General features: G+C 35.8%; 1 non-coding gene across 1 annotated transcript; it reads right to left on the bottom strand.

Annotated features, from left to right (window-relative positions):
- Nucleotides 1–17,544: 17,544 nt before the first annotated feature.
- On the bottom strand, nucleotides 17,545–17,651 carry LOC125369363. Its single transcript, XR_007214917.1, has one exon. It is a non-coding gene; the product is annotated as a small nucleolar RNA R71 (small nucleolar RNA).
- Between the last annotated feature and the right edge of the window lie 520 nt (nucleotides 17,652–18,171).

The following is an 18,171-nucleotide window of genomic DNA, read 5'->3' as shown; positions in this document are numbered from 1 at the left end:
CGAGTAGATAAAGAAAAAGTAGAGGCTATTGCTTTTTGGCCAATACCTAAGAGTGTGAGTGAGGTGAGATCTTTTCATGGCCTAGCTAGCTTATATAGGCATTTTTTTCAGGAATTTTTCTACCCTTACCACCCTATTAAGCAGCATGTAGGTTTTAAATAGGGAGAGGCACAAGATAAATTGATTTATGCTCCTTTACTTGCTTTGCCTAATTTTGATTCTACTTTTAAGATTGAATGTGGTGCTTCTACTATTGGAATTGGAGCTGTATTAATGCAAGAGGGTAGGCCAATTGCCTATTTTAGTGAAAAGCTTAGTGGTGCAAGCTTATATTTTCCCACCTATGATAAGGAGATGTTTGCATTGGTACGGGCGTTAGAGACATGGCAGCATTATTTATTGCCGAAGGAGTTCATAATTCATACTGATCATGAGAGCTTAAACCATTTGAAGGGTCAAAATAAGTTGAATAAAAGGCATGCAACTTGGGATTCATTTATAGAGACTTTTCCATATGATCAAATATAAGTAGGGAAGGATAATGTGATGGCTGATGCTCTAGGAGGTATGCCTTGATTAACACACTTCATTCTAAATTGATTGGATTTGAATTGCTTAAAGAACATTATCTTTATGATCCTGATTTTAGAAGTGTATATGATGCATGCGAGCATGGAGCTTTTGATAAATACTATAGAAATGATGGCTACTTGTTTAAGGATAATCGATTATGTGTGCCTAATTATTCTATGCGTAAATTATTTTTAGAAGAATCACATGAGGGAGGATTAATGGGGCATTTTGGTGTTGCTAAGACTTTAGATATGTTGCATGAGCACTTTTATTGGTCGAAAATGCGTGTTGATGTTGAGAAATATTATGCCAACTATGTTGTTTGTTTATTTGCTAAGTCTAAAAGCAAGCCCTATGGATTTTATATGTCATTGCCTATTTCTATTTCACATTGGATTGATGTTTCTATGGATTTTATCTTAGGGTTGCCAAGGTGTAGGCATGTAAATGATAGTATTTATATGGTGGTTGATAGATTTAGTAAAATGGCACACTTTATTGCATGTTATAAAGCTGATGATGCATAACATATTACTGATTTATTCCTTAGAGAAGTAGTACGTTTGCATGGCATGCCTAAGACTATTGTTAGTGATAGGGATGCAAATATTTGTCCTATTTTTGAAAGACGTTATGGAGTAGGTTAGGTACTAAATTGTTATTTTCTACTATTTGTCACCCTCAAATGGATGGCTAAATCGAAGTGGTTAATAGGGCTTTAGGATAATTATTGCGTGCTATTATAAAAAAGAAGATCAAATCTTAGGAAGATTGCTTACCTCATGTAGAATTTGCATATAACAGGAGTGTGCATTCATGTACTCATTCTAGCCCTTTTGAAGTTGTTTATGGTTGTAATCCATTAACTCCCTTGGATTTATTACCTTTGCCATTATAAGAGAGTGCTAACTTGGATGGTTCCAAGAAGGCCGAATATGTTAGACAACTTCATAACGAGGTAAGGCAACAAATTGAGAAGAGAAATGAGCAAGCCGTGCATTATCACAACAAAGGTAAAAATCAAGTTGTGTTTGAGCTTGGTGATAGAGTGTGGTTGCATACGCACAAGGAGAGGTTTCCTCTTCAAAGGCGTTCTAAGTTGCAAGCAATAGGAGATGGACCCTTCCAAGTGGTTGCTAAGATTAGCAATAATGCTTACAAACTTGACCTTCAAAGAAAGTATATATTAGTGCAACCTTTAATGTTTCTAATTTATCTCCTTTTAATTTTAAAGGTGCTAATTCAAGGACAAATTCACTTGAGAAAGGAAGGAATGATGGAAATCATAGTGCTCCTACAAACCTATCTGAGCAAGATCCTCTATATATGGGGAGTGGTCCAATCACAAGAGCAGGAGCTAAGAAGATTAAGGATGCAATGACCTTATTTTCTCCAGCCATGGTGACAACTCACATTATGGAAGAACACTCAAACAAGCCCAATGGGCTAGATTGTGTCTTGATGAATCAAGTTAATGAGAATGGGCTTTAAGAAGCTTGACTCCTTATTAATTTCCCTTTGCACCAAGATTACTCCTTATTTAACTTCTTATGTATTTTAGCCCTTGAGTGCTTTATTACCTTAAAACTCTATTTCTTTGGGCCTTTTTCATTACTTCTTTAGTTTGGGCCTCTAGTTATGTTTAATAGATTAATTTTAAGTCTGGGCCACCCCTTGCATTTGGCACAACATTCATTAGTTTGTTTACACTATAAATACTTAAAGGTTATAATCTTGTAAGACTTTAACTTTGATTACAATTTGATGCTTGAGAGTTTTCTCTTGTAAGTTCTTACAAATACTTATTATTTTGAACATTGCAACTTTGGTGATTGTTCATTGATAGCTAAGGGTTTTTATAATTAGATTGTTGTGAATTCTTAGTTGCGTATCTTTTATCTTGTTCTTGATAGATCTTTAAAATGGATTGATATTAGTTATATTCAATAGATTGTCTAGGGTCATATCACCTTCCGTCACCAGGAGTCCTTATACTTAAAGGAACATAGAATGATGGAGATTCCAATGGTGCAAATCCTGATTTGGAATATTGGGGTGTGCCTCGATCCTCTGCGTTAACTCTTTCCTCCAAAACATTCTTCCGTACTCATTCTGAGAATGATATCAATACTCGATAAACTAGTTTCTTCCTTCACATTTGTCCAAGCACTATATCGGTGCCTATGATTGCCACTTCCATGCGCTTTCAATTAACACTCGTATTTATGCTCACCAAATAAAAACCAAACCATCAAACTAGATAGAGATTAGATAGAGTAGAAAACAGAAGCGAACAAAATGAGAACATAGGTGGGATTTCAGATCTGATAAGGAAAGAAACCACAAGTTCTTTACTCTCTTCTATACGGCGAAGCGAAATGATCAAATCGAATTGACTTAAACGCAAGGGTCAGCAAAGAACATAAAAGAATGGAAGGACGTTAGCGATAAGTCTATGTTCGCTAGAATGAGTCTTGATAAGTCAGCAAAGTTATTGAAAGAACCTATATCTTGTTTTCTGCAAGGTAGAAAATTCAAATAATATGCTCACTACCCTCAAGTATTTAGTTGCATGCGAGTTTTGTAGTACGAGAGAGTAGCTGACTGGTCAACAACTCTTATAGTCCCAAATTCTATGAGCCAACTTAACAAAAACAAAGGGAAATTCGTGTGGGCCTATCTAATAATACTCCGACCCAAATTACTTCATTTTATTCGTCCCAAACATCAAAATACTCAAATTGCCGCTTGTATTACGCTTGAATTAATAAAAAAATAACATGATTTCTCTCTTATGCGAGTGGATTTACGTCTCTTCTTGCTTGGTCATCAAGCTAAGCCCCAATGCCACCAGTCAAGCTTGTCAATTGAGTTCCCATGATTCCTTATGCCAATCCTTATGTCATCAAATGTCTTCGTGCCTAGAGGAACAAGGAATGATAGAGATTCCAATGGTACAAATACTGAATTGGAATATTGGGCATGCCTCGATTCTTATTGTTCTCTCTTTCCTTTAGAAGATTCATTTGCGATCATTCGAAGAATGATATCAATACACGATCAACTAATCTTCTTTCTTCGCATTTGTCTAAGCATTAGATCACTTCATATGATTGTTGCTTCCACTCACTTTCACTCAACACTCGTATTTATGCTCACCAAATAAAACCAAACCATTATACTAGACAGAGGTTAGAAAAAGAGGCACAAAAGATATGAATAAAATAAGAACATATATAAGATTTTGATCTCGTGCCGCCAAACTCTCAGGTTTGCTTTTGCTGGCTCGGCAATATGGAACCTCTAAACAGCTCTCATTCTTTTATGAGGTCGTGCATGTCTTGGCTTTCCAGAATCTCTTTAGAAATTGAGATGATTCCATGGACTACTTGCATATCGAATAGATCTTACTCACAAGGGAGTAATTGTGATATGACATTCCTAACCATTTCCGAAAAGGTTTGCTCAACTACACTACTTGAGAAGAAAGAAAGACCACTCCAAGATAAGGGGGGGCGGTCAACCATCCACTCTCGTTATTCATATTGATCAATTCATTAAGGAAAGAAATCACAAGTTTTTTGTTCTATTCCATATGACTAAGCTTAAGGATCAAATAAAGTTGATTTAATCATAAGGGTAGACAAAAAACACAAAAGAAAGGAAGAATATGAGTGTATGAGTGATAAGTACTTTAACCTAATTAGGACTTTGTTTTAGTTATTTCTTTTACTTGGGAAAGTTACCTTTATCCTAGATGGGATGTAAATCCTTATTAGTTAAGGCCTATTTAAGGCTAGTAAAAATTTTAATGTATAGAATTAAGTTGAATTTGAATGATAATTGGTTGTTAAGCCTAAAAGTTGTTTTGCTTTTGTCTTTGTGTTCTTGTGTAGAATGCAGGCTTAAGAAATATTCAAGTAGATTGATCATCTTCTTTTGGAGTGTACGAGTGTGGATTTACATCTCACCCTACTTGATCACGAAGCTAAGCCCTAATGCTACCGGTCAAGCTTGTCAATTAAGTTCTGATGATTCCTTATGCCAATCCTTGTATCATCAACAATCATTAGGCCTAGAGTAATAAGAAATGATGGAGATCCTAATGGTGCAAATCTTGAATTAGAATATTTGTGTGTGCCTCAACTCTTGTTGTTCCTTCTTTCCTATAAAAGATTCATCCACGGTCATTAGAAGAATAATACTAATACTCGATCAACTAATTATCTTTCTTCACGTTTGTACAAGCATTAGATCGGTGCTTATTGATAAGAACCCATGTAGCACAAGGAATCCTACTTCAATAAGGAATCCTAATGATGGAAATCCTACTTGCTCAAGGAATCCTACTTTAACAAGAAATACTAATTCCACTAGGAATCCTAATCCAGCAAGAAGTCCTGATGAAATTAGGAGTTCAGGCGACAAAAGGCATCTTATTTTCACCAGGAATCCTAATCCAACTAGGAATCCTAGCCAGATTCAAAGTCCAAGTGAGATTGGGCTTAAACAAAACAATGGGCCTCAAGATACTCTTATCAATTTAATCTAACATATGGAGGTATGAACAAGTCAAGATAAGTCTAAAATAAACAAGTCAACCTATTTGGAGTCCAATACTCAAGAATAGGCCGCATATCACATGTTATTTAAGCCTAATTGTCATGTTTATTATATGGGCTTGGGTTGGATGAATTTTAGTAGTTTTTGTTTGTTTAAAGAAGTCTTTTAACAGTTAGGAGTCTTGTTTTAAGTTATCCTTTTAGTTTAGGAGTTCTATTCCTAGTTTTATTATTATTTGTTTCCTTATCATTATAGAACTAAGTTTTTTAAGGCCTATATAAGCTATGTAAAATGAGTTATTCAATATTGATTATTTTCGAGTTAATTCTCTTCTTTTGCTCTTTATGAACTTTGGTGAATTTATCAAGTGAAGGCTTGGTATTTTACAAACTTAGTACAACACTCATGTATGCTCACCAAATAAAACTAAACCATCAAACTAGACATAGATTAGAAAGAGTGGCATAAAAGAAATGAACAAAAGGAGAACATATGTAGGATTCGGTCTCGATAAGGTAAGAAATCATAAGTGCTTTATTCTCTTTTATATGGCTAATCGAGAGGATCAAATCGAATTTTTTTAAACAAAAGGGTATATAAAGAACACAAAAGAAAGGAAGGATGTGAGCTATAAGTTTATGTTCGCTAGCATGAGTCTTGATAATTCTATAAAAGTTCTTGAAAGAAACCATAACTTAATTTTCTAAAAGGTAGAAAAGTAAAATAATAGGCTCACTAGGCTGAAGTATTCAGTTGCATGCGACTTTTATAGTGCGTAAGCCCTTATTCCATAAGAAGAAGAAACTAGAAGCTGAATATGAATGAATAAATAAAGAGTAATGAATAAACTCTAGTCAAATCAAGAACTAAAGAGGAGTTGATTGGTCAATAACTCTCGTAGACCCAAATTTTATGATCCAGCTTAACGATATCAACGAATAATTCGATGGGCATATCTAATAACACTTCGGCCCAAATTACATCACTATATGCATCCCAAACATTGTAACATGCGCATTCTCGCTTGGATTAATCAAAAGCAACATGATTTCTACTTTACGCATGTGGATTTGCGTCTCATCTTGCTAGATAATCAAGTCAGCCCCAATGTTGTTGGTCAAGCTTGTCAATTGCTTTTCTATGATTCCTTGCGCCAATCCTTGTGTCATCGGAATATTGGGGCGTGTTTTGATTCTCGTTGTTCCCTCTTTCCTCTAGAACATTTTTCTATGATAATTTGGAGAATGAAATCAACACCGGATCAACTAATTTTCTTTCTTCGCATTCGTCCAAGTGTTGGATCGGTGCCTACAATTGCTACTTCCATGCTCTTTTTCTCAATAGTGAGTAAAATCAAACCATTATACTAAACAAAAAGGAATTGACTGGTCAACAACTCTCGCAATCCTAAATTTTCTGAGCTAGAATAAAAAGAATAAGGAAAGAATCATGTGGGCATACCTAAACATGATAATAGGGTTTAAGTAACAAGTGATATACAACCCATTCTTGAGTATGGGACTCCAAATAGCTTGACTTGTTTATTTTAGGCTTATGTTGACTTGTGCGTGCCTCCATTTGTTGGATTAAGTTGATAAGACTATCTTGAGGCCCATTGGTTTGACTAAGCCTAATCTTACTTGGACTTTGAATCTGACTAGGACTCCTAGTTGAATTAGGATTCCTAGTGGAAATAGGATTCCTAGTGGAAATAGGATTTGTTTCGTCACTTGAACTCCTAATATCATCAGAACTCCTTGTTGGACTAGGATTCCTAGTGGAATTAGGACTCCTTGTTGAAATAGGATTCTTTGAGGAAGTAGGATTTTCATCCTTAGAATTTCTTGTTGGAGTAAAATTCCTTGTGTTACATGGGTTCTCATCAATCGAGCACGACTAAATATTTTGACTCAGAATTTGTACCATTGGGATCTCCATCACTCCTTGTTCTTCTAGGCACGAGGACATTTGATGACACACAGATTGGGGTAAGGAATCATGGGAATGCAATTGACAAGCTTGACCTATGACATTGGCTGGTGATTTGATGATCAAGCATGATAAGACCCAAATCCATGAGCGTAAGGGAGAAACCATGTTGCTTTTGATTAATTGAAGTGGGAATATGCACGTTTTGATGTTTGGGACACTTATAATAGAGTAAGTTGGGTCGGCGACTTATTAGGGAGGCCTATGCAAATTTTTCCTTATTTTCATTAAGCTGACTCATAAAATTTAGGAGTACGAGAGTTCTTGACCAGTCAACTCCTATCCGATTCTTGGTTTGACTTTGCTTTATTTATTTATTTAGATTTAGCTTGTAGTTTCTTCTTCTTATGGAATGAGGACTTTCGCACTATAAAAACTGCATGCTACCAAATACTTGAGGCTAATGAGCATATTATTTCAGTTTTCTACCTCGCGGGAAATCAAATTATGGGTTCTTTCAAGAACTTTATGGAATTATCAACACTCATGCTAGTGAGCAATGACTTATCCCTCATGCCCTTTGTTTCCCTTGTTTTCTTTGTATACCCTTATGTTTAAATCAATTCGATTCGATCCTTATGCTTAGCCGTATAGAAGAGAGCAAAGAAATTGTGATTTCTTTTCTTATCGGATATGAAATCCTACCTATATTCTCATTTGTTTGTTTCTTTTGTGTCTCTCTTTCTAATCTCTATCTAGTATGATGGTTAGGTTTTATTTAGGAAGCATAAACATGAGTAAAAGCGCGTGGAAGCGGGAATCATAGGCACCAATCTAATACTTCCACGAGTGTGAAGAAAAAAATTAGTTGATCATGTATCGATATCATTTTCCAAATCATCACGGGGGAATCTTTTATAGGAAAGAGGGAACAACGTGAATCGAGGCACACCCAAATATTTTAATTCAGGATTTGCATCATTGGGATCTCCATCATTCCCTATTCCTTCAGGCACGAGGACTCCTGATGACACAAGGATTGACGTAAGGAATTATGGGATTGCAATTAACAAGCTTGATCGGTGGCAATTGTCTTAGCTTGATGATCAAGTAGGACAAGACATAAATCCATGCATATAAAGGAGAAATCATGTTGTCTTTTATTAATCCAAGCGTAATACAAGCGGGAATTCGAGCATTCTGATATTTGGGATGCATATTACGAACTAATTTAGATCGGAGTGTTATTAGGTAAACCCACTCGAATTTTTCCTTTTCTTTTTGTTAAGCTGGCTCATAAAATTTGGGACTACGAGAATGGTTAGCCAGTCTTTACAGTAATCCTTGTGTTGTTAGGAGTCCTCGTGCCTTGAGGAACAATGAATGATGGAGATCCCAAATTTCATGAACTAGCTTAACGAAAGCAATGGGAAATTCATGTGGCCTACCTAATAACACTCCAAACCAAATTACTTAATTATATGCATCCCAAAGATCAAAAAGCTCGCATTCCTAATTATATTACACTTGGATTCATTGATAATATTATGATTTATCCCTTGCGTGCATGGATTTACGTCTCGTCTTGCTTGAACTTAAAGCTAAGCCCTAATGCCAACCGATTAAGCTTATCAATTGAGTTTCCATGATTCCTTATGCCAATCCTTGTGTCATCATGTGTCGTAGTGGCTACAGGAATAAGGAATAATGGATATCCCAATGGTGCAAATCCTGAATCGAATATTTGCTCGTGCCTCGATTCTCATTGTTCCCTCTTTCCTCCAAAAGATTCGTTTGCGATCATTCAGAGAATGATATCAATAATTGATTAACTAATTTTCTTTCTTTGCATTCGTCTAAGCATTAGATTGGTGTCTATGATTGCCGCTTCCACACGCTTTCACTCAATAACCGTATTTATTCTCTCTAAATAAGACCAAACCATCATACTAGACATTGACGTACAAATGAAACGAACAAAATGAGAACATAGGTAAGATTTTAGATTCGATAAGGAAAGAAATCACAAGTTCTTTATTCTCTTCTGTACAGCTAAGCGTAAGGATCAAATAGAATGTTTATAAACACAAAGGTAGACAAAGAACACAAAAGAAAGAAAGGATTTGAGCAAGTCTTGATAAGTCTGCAAAGTTCTTAAAAGAATCCATAACTTGATTTCCCACAAGGTAGAAAATTGAAAAGCATCAAGTATTCGGTTGCATGTAGTTTTTATAGTTTGAAAGCCTTCATTCCATAAAAAGAAGAAACTAGAAGCTAAATATAATAAAAATAAATAAAGAGAGATGAATAAACTGAAGCCAAATCAAGAACGAGAAAGGAGTTGACTAGTCAACAACTCTCGTAATCCAAAATTTTATGAGCCAGCTTAACAAAAATAAAGGAAATTCGCATGGGCCTACCTAATAACACTCCAATCCAAATTACTTTATTATATCCATCCCAAACATCAAAGCACTTGCATTCCTGTTTATATTATGCTTGGATTAATTGAAAATAATATGATTACTCCCTTATGCGTATGAATTTATGTCTCAAAAGAGATAAAAAAAAGAAACAAACATAATGAAAACATAGCTAGGATTTCAGATATGATAATGAAAGAAATCATTAGTTCTTTGTTCTCTTCCATATGGCATACGTAAGGATTGAATCAAAATGATTTAAAGATAATGCTAGATAAAGAACACAAAAGAAAGAAAGGACATAGGCGATAAGTATAGGTTCTCTAGCTCGAGTCTTCATTAGTCTGCAAAGTTATTGATAGAACCCACAACTTGATTTTCTACATTGTAGAAGACTAAAATAGTATGCTTAATAGCCTCCCACTTCACATACATGGAGGCCCAATTACAAGGTCCAAGGCTAAGAAGATAAAAGAAGCTCTTAATGGGCTTATTCAAGATGTTTGGGCTAAGGACACATTAACGCTTCAAGAGTTGGATTCAAATGCAAGGCTCATTAATCTAATTCATTTTATTAGGCTTGAATAAATCTAATATGGGCTTAATGAACATAAAGGAGCACATAAGAGAGTTTGGGCCTAATTAGCTCCATCAAAGATGGCCCATGCGTATGGCTTAAAGAAACTAGGGTTTCTTACTCCTAATGGGTGGCTAAAGAGTATTTTGGGAGTATTTGGACTTTTTAGCTATCTATTTTAGTTGGATGTTTATCTCTATCATATTTGAGTTGTAATTCCTTAATAGCTTTGAACTAGGGTTCGCTAAAGGCTATAAAAGCCTAGTACAAATTTTCAAGTTGGTGGATTGATGATTAATATATTTTGTGAGATTATACTTTATTCTTAGTTGTTGTTTAGAGCTAATTCAAACTTATCAAGCAATTCATTGTTTATGGCATTCAAATCTGACTTATCAATTTAGAATCCATAATAAATTGTGGCATCTTCTACCTTTAATACCTTAGATTTGATAGTTTAATATATTTGAAGGGTATAAGGTTTCCATTGATCTGGTTCTAGATAGATCTTGGGCAATGAAACTAAACTTGCATACGGGTCTAATCCTTTGATATAGGTTAGGTTCATATCATTTGGTATCAGAGCTTTGGCTTCTAAATTAGGTCACGTATCTTAATTTTTCGCATATTCTTTTTGTTATCTTCTTTTGTCATTCTTCTCTATCCAAATTTTTTTCAAATTAAAAATAAGTCAGTTTCATTCTTGTGATCTTATTTAAATTTATTTTATGATTGTTTGTGATTAATTGTTCTAATCACATCTTTACTTGTTCCAAATTCTTTGGTCAAGTGCCTTCGAAAAAAAGAAGAAGAAAATGAAAAAGAGCCAAGAAAAAATCAAACAAAAAAAGAAACTAAAAGTTGTTGTCAACCAACTCTACGACCGATTCTACGACTGGTTCTCAAAAAAAAATAAAATTTATGGCTTTTATTTTCTTCATTTTGTTAAGCTTAGTTAGTCTTTTATTACCTTTGTTCTTGTGTCATTCAAGTCTTTTATTACCTTTGTTCTTATGTCATTCAAGGATTGTGTATAGGCTTAATCTTGTTCATTAAGTCTAGTTTAGTCTTCTTATTTTGGTTTTCGTGTCTGTATTTTAAATCTAACTTATTGGTTATTGAATAGTTACAATTTTGATTGTTTGATAATTGATCGTTTTAGCCTTTGTAAGAACCAAAGACTAGAGATTGAGTGGTAAACAGCGAGTGGCGAGTTCATTAGAGGGTAAAAGCCTATTTAAATAAAACACGAGCGTGAGTGATGCAACAAAGACAATAACTACAAAAGGTCCTTCAAGCTTTCAAGGAGGTCCAATGGCAAAATCCAAGTCCAAAAGGATGCAAAAAGCTTTGTTGGGCTTAATTAAAGACATTTGGAGTGGTCAACCACAATAAGCCTTAGCCCAAGGTTTAGGATTGCAAAAAGGGACCAAAATCATCAATTTAGTGCAATAAGTTTGGGTTGAACTCAAAGGTTCAATACAATTCATTTGAAGCCTTTTTATTTTCATTTTTATTAGGTTTTCTTAAGTTAAGATATGATTAGTTGTCATTTAGAGTTATGCAATAGATGCACATGATTAGTTATAATTTGGAGTTACAAAATAGATGCACATGATTAGTTGTCATTCGGGAGTTACAAAATGAGTGCAATCAATGTAAAAACAACCACTTTTAATGAGTTTTAATGGTTGTTTAGAATTTAGGCTTAGGAAATTTAAGTGTCTTGCCTATTTCATTCTAAACAACTTTTAACATTTAACGGTAGAACCACTTTTAACAAGGATTCAAAACGAGCCTAGAAGAGAAGGGGTACGTAAGAGAAAGCATGAGTCCATGTCCGCTTCCTATAATTTTAGCGCCTAAGAAAGATGGTTCATGGAGGATGTGTGTTGATTGTCGTGTCGTCAAGAAAATAATAGTAAAGTATCACCATCCTATACCTAAGCTAGATGACATGTCGGATGAATTGCACGGTGCTTTTGTGTTTTCTAAAGTGGATTTAAAATATGGATATCATCAAATAAGAATGCGTGAGAGTGATGAATGGAAACTACTTTCAAAACAAAACACAAATTATATTAGTGGTTAGTCATGCCGTTTGGTTTAACTAATGCTCCAAGTACTTTTATGTGATTAATGAATCATGTTTTGTGCACTTTCATTGGAAAGTTTATAGTGGTTTATTTTGATGATATTCTTATATATAGCAAATCTTTAGATGAACACATAATACACTTAAAGCTTGTTTTTGACGTGTTAAGGCAGAGACATTATATGCTAATCTTAAGAAATGCACTTTTTGTACTAATGAACTTACTTTTCTTGGATATATTGTTAATGACAAGGGTATTCATGTTGATGAAGAAAAAGTAAAATTAATTAGAGAGTGGTCAAAACTTACTAGTGTGCATGATATTTGGAGTTTTTACAGCCTTGCTAGCATTTATAGGAGATTCATTAAGGATTTCTTTACAATTATTGCACCTTTAACTGAACGCATTAAAAAGAATATGGGTTTCAAGTAGGGAAAAGAATAAGATGATGCTTTTAACTTGCTAAAAGATAAACTTAGTTTAGCACCTTTATTTACTTTGCCTGACTTTACTAAAACCTTTGAGGTTCAGTGTGATGCAAGTGGAATAGGTATTAGTGGAGTCTTGATGCAAGAAGGAAGACCAATTGCGTTCTTTGGTGAGAAGCTAAGTGGAACAAGTGTAAACTACCCAACTTCTGACAAAGAGTTTTATGCTTTAATAAGAGTTTTAGAGACATGGCAGTACTGTCTTTAGTATAAGGAATTCATTATACATACCGGCCACAAATCTTTGAAATATCTTAAAGACAAGGGAAGCTAAGCCGTAGAATGCTAAATGGATGGAGTTTACAGAATCCTTTCCATACATCATCAAGTACAAACAAGGTAAAGAGAATGTCGTTGCTGATGCTTTATCTAGTGGGTGTGCTCTAATTTCTACAATTGATGCAAAATTATTGGGTTTTGAGTTCATTGAGGAATTATATAATTTAGACCATGATTTTGCTCATGTATATGGGACATTTGAGAGAGGGGGTTTTGACAAGTTCTATAAACATGATAGTTTTCTTTTTAAAGCAAACAAGTTATGCGTGCCTCAATCTTCTTTAAGGGAGTTGCTTAGGAAGGAGGCATGTGGTGGGGGTTTGATGGGGCATTTTGGTGTGAGAAAGACTTTAGGTGTTTTAAGTAATCATTTCTTTTGACAACAAATGGAAAGAGATGTTGAAAAAGAATTTGAGAGATGCATCACTTGTAAATAAGCTAAACTTAAAGTGATGTCTCATGGGTTGTATACTCCACTTTCCATACCTAATGAACCTTGGGTAGACATTTCTATGGACTTTATTTTAGGATTACCTAGCTTAAAGGGAGGAAAAGATTCTATTTTTGCTGTTATTGAAAGGTTTAGCAAAATGGCACGTTTCATTCTATGCCACGAGATAGATGATGCAACTCATATTGCGGTATGTTCTGTAAAGAAATTGTGAGATTGCATGGAGTTCCAAGTTAGTGATAGAGATGTCAAGTTCCTTAGCCACTTTTGGAAGACACTTTGGAGCAAGTTAGGAATAAAGCTTCTATTCTCAACAACTTGGCATCCATAAATGGATGGATAAATAGAGGTGGTTAATAGGACTCTCTCACAACTATTAAGGGCAATAATTCAAAAAGATTTGAAGAATTGGGAAGAATGTTTTCCACATGTTGAGTTTGTATACAATAGGAGTATTCATACTACAATAAATTGTTCGCCTTTTTAAATTATATATGGGTTCAATCCATAATTCCTATGGATTTACTGCCATTATGCATTGATAAGGCTAATTTTGAAGGCAAGCAAAAAGCTGAATTTGCTAAAAGCTTACATGAGAAGGTGCATGCTCAAATAGAGAAAAAAAAAATCAATAATATGAAAAACAACACAGTAAGGGGAGAAAGGAAGTTGTATTTGAGTCGGGTGATTGGGTTTGGGTGCATTTGAGGAAGGAAAGATTTCCAAACCAAAGGAAGTCTAAGTTAATGCCAAGAGGGGATGGGTCATTCCAAGTCCTTGAAAGAATTAATGACAATGCCTACAAGCTAGATTTGCCAAGTCAGTATGGCAATGTAAGTGCTTCTTTTAATGTTGCTGATCTTTCTTTATTTGATGTAGTTGATGAAGTTTGATAATGAGGCTAATTCGAGGATGAATCCTTACAAGGAGACAGGGAATGATGCAACAAAGACAAGAACTACAAATGATCCTTTAATCTTTCAAGGAGGTCCAATGACAAGATCCAAGTTCAAAAGGATGTAAGAAGCTATGTTGGCTTAATCAAAGACACTTGGAGTCTTCAAACACAACAAGGCTCAGCTTAAGGCTTAGGATTGCAAAAAGGGACCAAAATTATCAATTTAGTGCAATAAGTTTAGGCTCAAAGGTTCAATACAATTCATTTGACGCCTTTTTAGGTTCATTTTTATTAGGTTTTCTTAAGTTAGAGTGGAATTAGTTGTCATTTAGAGTTACATAATAGATGCACATGATTAGTTATAATTTGGAGTTATAGAATGGATGCACATGATTAGTTGTCATTTGGGAGTTATAAAATGAGTGCAATCAATGTAAAAGCAACCACTTTTAATAAGTTTTAATGGGGATTAAAGGCGAAAACATGGGGAGCTCAAAAGACATCCATTTAGGGTTCTTTATCTTGTGTCGACTATAAATATCAAAGCCAAATTAATTTGTTATAATCAATTAACGAATGATAATCTTTATTTACTTTTTTTGACTGCTTTTGCTTAAGTTCTTGCATGAACTTTGAACTTATCAAACTATTTTTTTAGTTTGTGGCTTTCTCTAATCAAAATCTTATGTTTGAATCTTAACTTATCAAATCATACTTGGTTTGTGGCGTTTGAAGTTGAATTCAAGTGCTAGTTTCATTATTGGAACTAGTTTTCTCTGAATTCACTTGAGGAGATCCTTGGGTTTTGGGATCGTCTTGATTGGAGGGTATTTTCTTTCATTTCGTATGTATCATAACTCATTAGTTATTGGGGTGTATGGTTGCTAAGATGATGATTTCCTATCAGTGAGTCATATCCTTTGAGTGTAAACAGGCGAGAGACTGTTATTTGTTAGATTTCTTTGTTCCTTTTTGTGTTATTGTAGATTGTCAAGTGATGAGAACCCATATAGCACAACGGATCCTACTTGAACAAGGAATTCTAATTCAACAAGGAGCCCTAATGATATTAGGAGTTTAAGTGAAGATGGGAATCCTGATTCAGCTAGGAGTCCTACTCCGATTAGGAATCCTACTCTAGCTAGGGGTGTGATAAGCATCATACTACACATGTTTTCATGCCCGATTGTTCACATTTTTATGCATGATTATCCCGTTTATGCTAGAATCACCTGTCTTTTGTTTCCCTTTTCGTTTTAGGTCATTTTCGAAGGACACCATCAGTAATCGAGGGAAATACGTGTGATTACGGAGAAAAATCCATCAAATTGGGCGAGAACAAGCACCCCGAGGGTTGAGCACGGCCTGGACTCAGGCCGTGCTGAATTATCAAGAGGCTATCCCCAATTGTGCCATTTCAGCACGACTTCCATAGCCACCACGGCCTCCAGCACGGCCTGTGGTGGATCAGCACCGCCTTGGGCACGGTCTGGAAGGAGTCCGCGGCTTTCGTGCGTCTTGAATCAACTATATAGGCGATTTTGAATTCTAATTGAAGAGGACGATTTTTGGACTCAATTCCAAGACACACACTTAATCAAATATTTCCTATACCTCAATTGTAGACCGGGGGAGATCAATTTTCATCAATTGAAGGGGGGATTCCACTTATTCCAACATCGAATTGAAGATCAAGACAAACTTTGGGAGCATTCAAGAGGCAACTAGGGTTTGAGATTTTGAATTTGCAAATTTAGGGTTTCTCATTCGACTTGAAAGAGAAGGGTGTACATACCTTTAATTTGTTTTTCCTTATTTTGTTCTTTAATTGCTTTAACTATGAACATGAGCGTCTAGATCTTTTGAATCCATTAGGGTTCACCTTTGTTGATGGATTATGCTTAATTGTTAGTTTTTATAATTGTCATTCTTGCAATCTTCTTGCTATTCAAAGAATAAAATTTTGATGCAGTTAATTTGAGACGTTGGATTAATTGTTTATTAGGTTGTTTCTTGACATTGAGAAATGCTTGTTACAACTGGATTTTGAATAGTAAGGACTGGTAGTTAACACTTAGAGATGAGGTTGATTTACTCGCCGGATTAAGAACTAACAACTCTTAATAGTCTTAAATCATACTTAATGCTAATTTGTAGTAATCTGATAGGAAGAGATTCCATTAGGTTAGTGCAGGTTTAGGAATCCGGTAAGCTCGAGAGAGGAACCGGGATTCAATTCAGGATTTAGGCATGGGTAAGCAAGATCGGCAATCCATAAAATTCATCTTTAGAATTCCATCACTTAGGCTCCCTTTTGGATTTATTTCTCTCTTTACAATTGTCTTTTAATTGTCCATTGTTGTCCTTCATTTACTTAATTGCACTCATAACCATTAGCTGGTATGTTAGAACTTTCACACCCTATTTCAGACTAGATAACATAGCAAGCAGTAGTAACTCTAGGTTCACCCGATCTCCAGGGATACGACCTTGATACTCACTAGTGCTAGGCTGCATCGGTAGGTTCACTACCTTAGGTGTAGGTTGCATAAAGAGCCCATCAAGTTTTTGGCGCCGTTGCCGGGGAGCTGTAACTGTGAACTAGAGTGAATTGTTTTTGTGTTAATTTAGTCATTATTTATTTTATTCATTTATTCTTTAATTTTATTATTATTTATTATTATATTATTTTTGTTGATCGGTGGTTGTGTGGACTTTCGGTTTGGTGTAGTTTATGACCGGAGCTCAAACTTGAATCTTATAGAGCCTCTATCCGATCCGAACGATCCCTCGGACTCTTAAGGAAGAGGTTGCAATTAGAAGAGGAGGAGATTGAGGTTGAGGTACCTGTGGATAGACTAGACACGATGGAAAACCGTGACCCCCATCGCCGATGAGGATCGAGGACGATGTACGAGTTTGATCGACCATCTTTGGATGGGACGAAAACTAGTATAGTCGGACTCACTGTGAAGGCCAACAATTTTGAGATAAAGGCCAATGTTATCCGGATGATCCAACAAAGCGCAGTTTGGAGGATTGCCCGGTGAGGATCCCAATGCACATATCTCCAACTTTTGGAGATTTGTGACACATTCAAAATAAATGGAACAACCGATGATGCCATTCTACCGAGATTGTTTCCACTTTCCTTGAGGGACAGAGCAAAGAGATGGTTGCAATCTCTTTCACAATGTGACGATCACTACACCGGAAGGCGTTGGCCGAAAATTTTTATATAAGTATTTTTCTCCCGCTAAAACCGCTAAACTTAGAAATGACATATCTTCTTTTGTGCGGTTTGATGATGAAAGCATGTACGATGCATGGGAGAGATTTAAAGATCTTTTGAGATGCCGCCCACATCATGGATTGCCGGTGTGGATGCGAGTTCGACCTTCTACAATGGGTTGAACCTCGCAACGAGGCGATGGTGGATGCTGCAGTGGGGCGCTAAACAAGAGACGCCCGAGCAAGCTCGAACTTGATAGAGGAAATGGCCATGAACAACTATCGTTGGCAATCCTCTAAGAGCCGACCAGGAAGACAAGGAGTGGTCAACCAAGTGGACTCTACAGCAGCCTTGGCGAGCTCAAGTGGAGCTTCTAGCCAAGAAGATCGACCAACTCCAGGATCTTGAGTTCACGCAGTGAACGTTGGCTGCGAGTTTTGTGGTGGCCCGCATTACGGTCTGACTGTCATGGGAGGTATGTTTGCTTCATCTTCTATTAGTTTTCCATCTAATTCTACTATATCTTCTGATGTTGGATAGGTTGATTATATGGGGAATGCCCCAAGACAGCAGAATAACCCCTACAGCAATACATACAACCCTGGATGGCGCAATCACCCCAATTTCAGTTGGAGGAACAATAATGCCCAGGGTCCGCCAGG

The sequence above is a fragment of the Ricinus communis genome, chromosome 2, assembly GCF_019578655.1.
Source record: "Ricinus communis isolate WT05 ecotype wild-type chromosome 2, ASM1957865v1, whole genome shotgun sequence".
NCBI classification, from domain to species: Eukaryota; Viridiplantae; Streptophyta; class Magnoliopsida; order Malpighiales; family Euphorbiaceae; genus Ricinus; species Ricinus communis.
The sequence above is the reverse complement of the archived record's forward strand: the minus strand, read 5'-3'. Positions and strand labels throughout refer to the sequence as shown.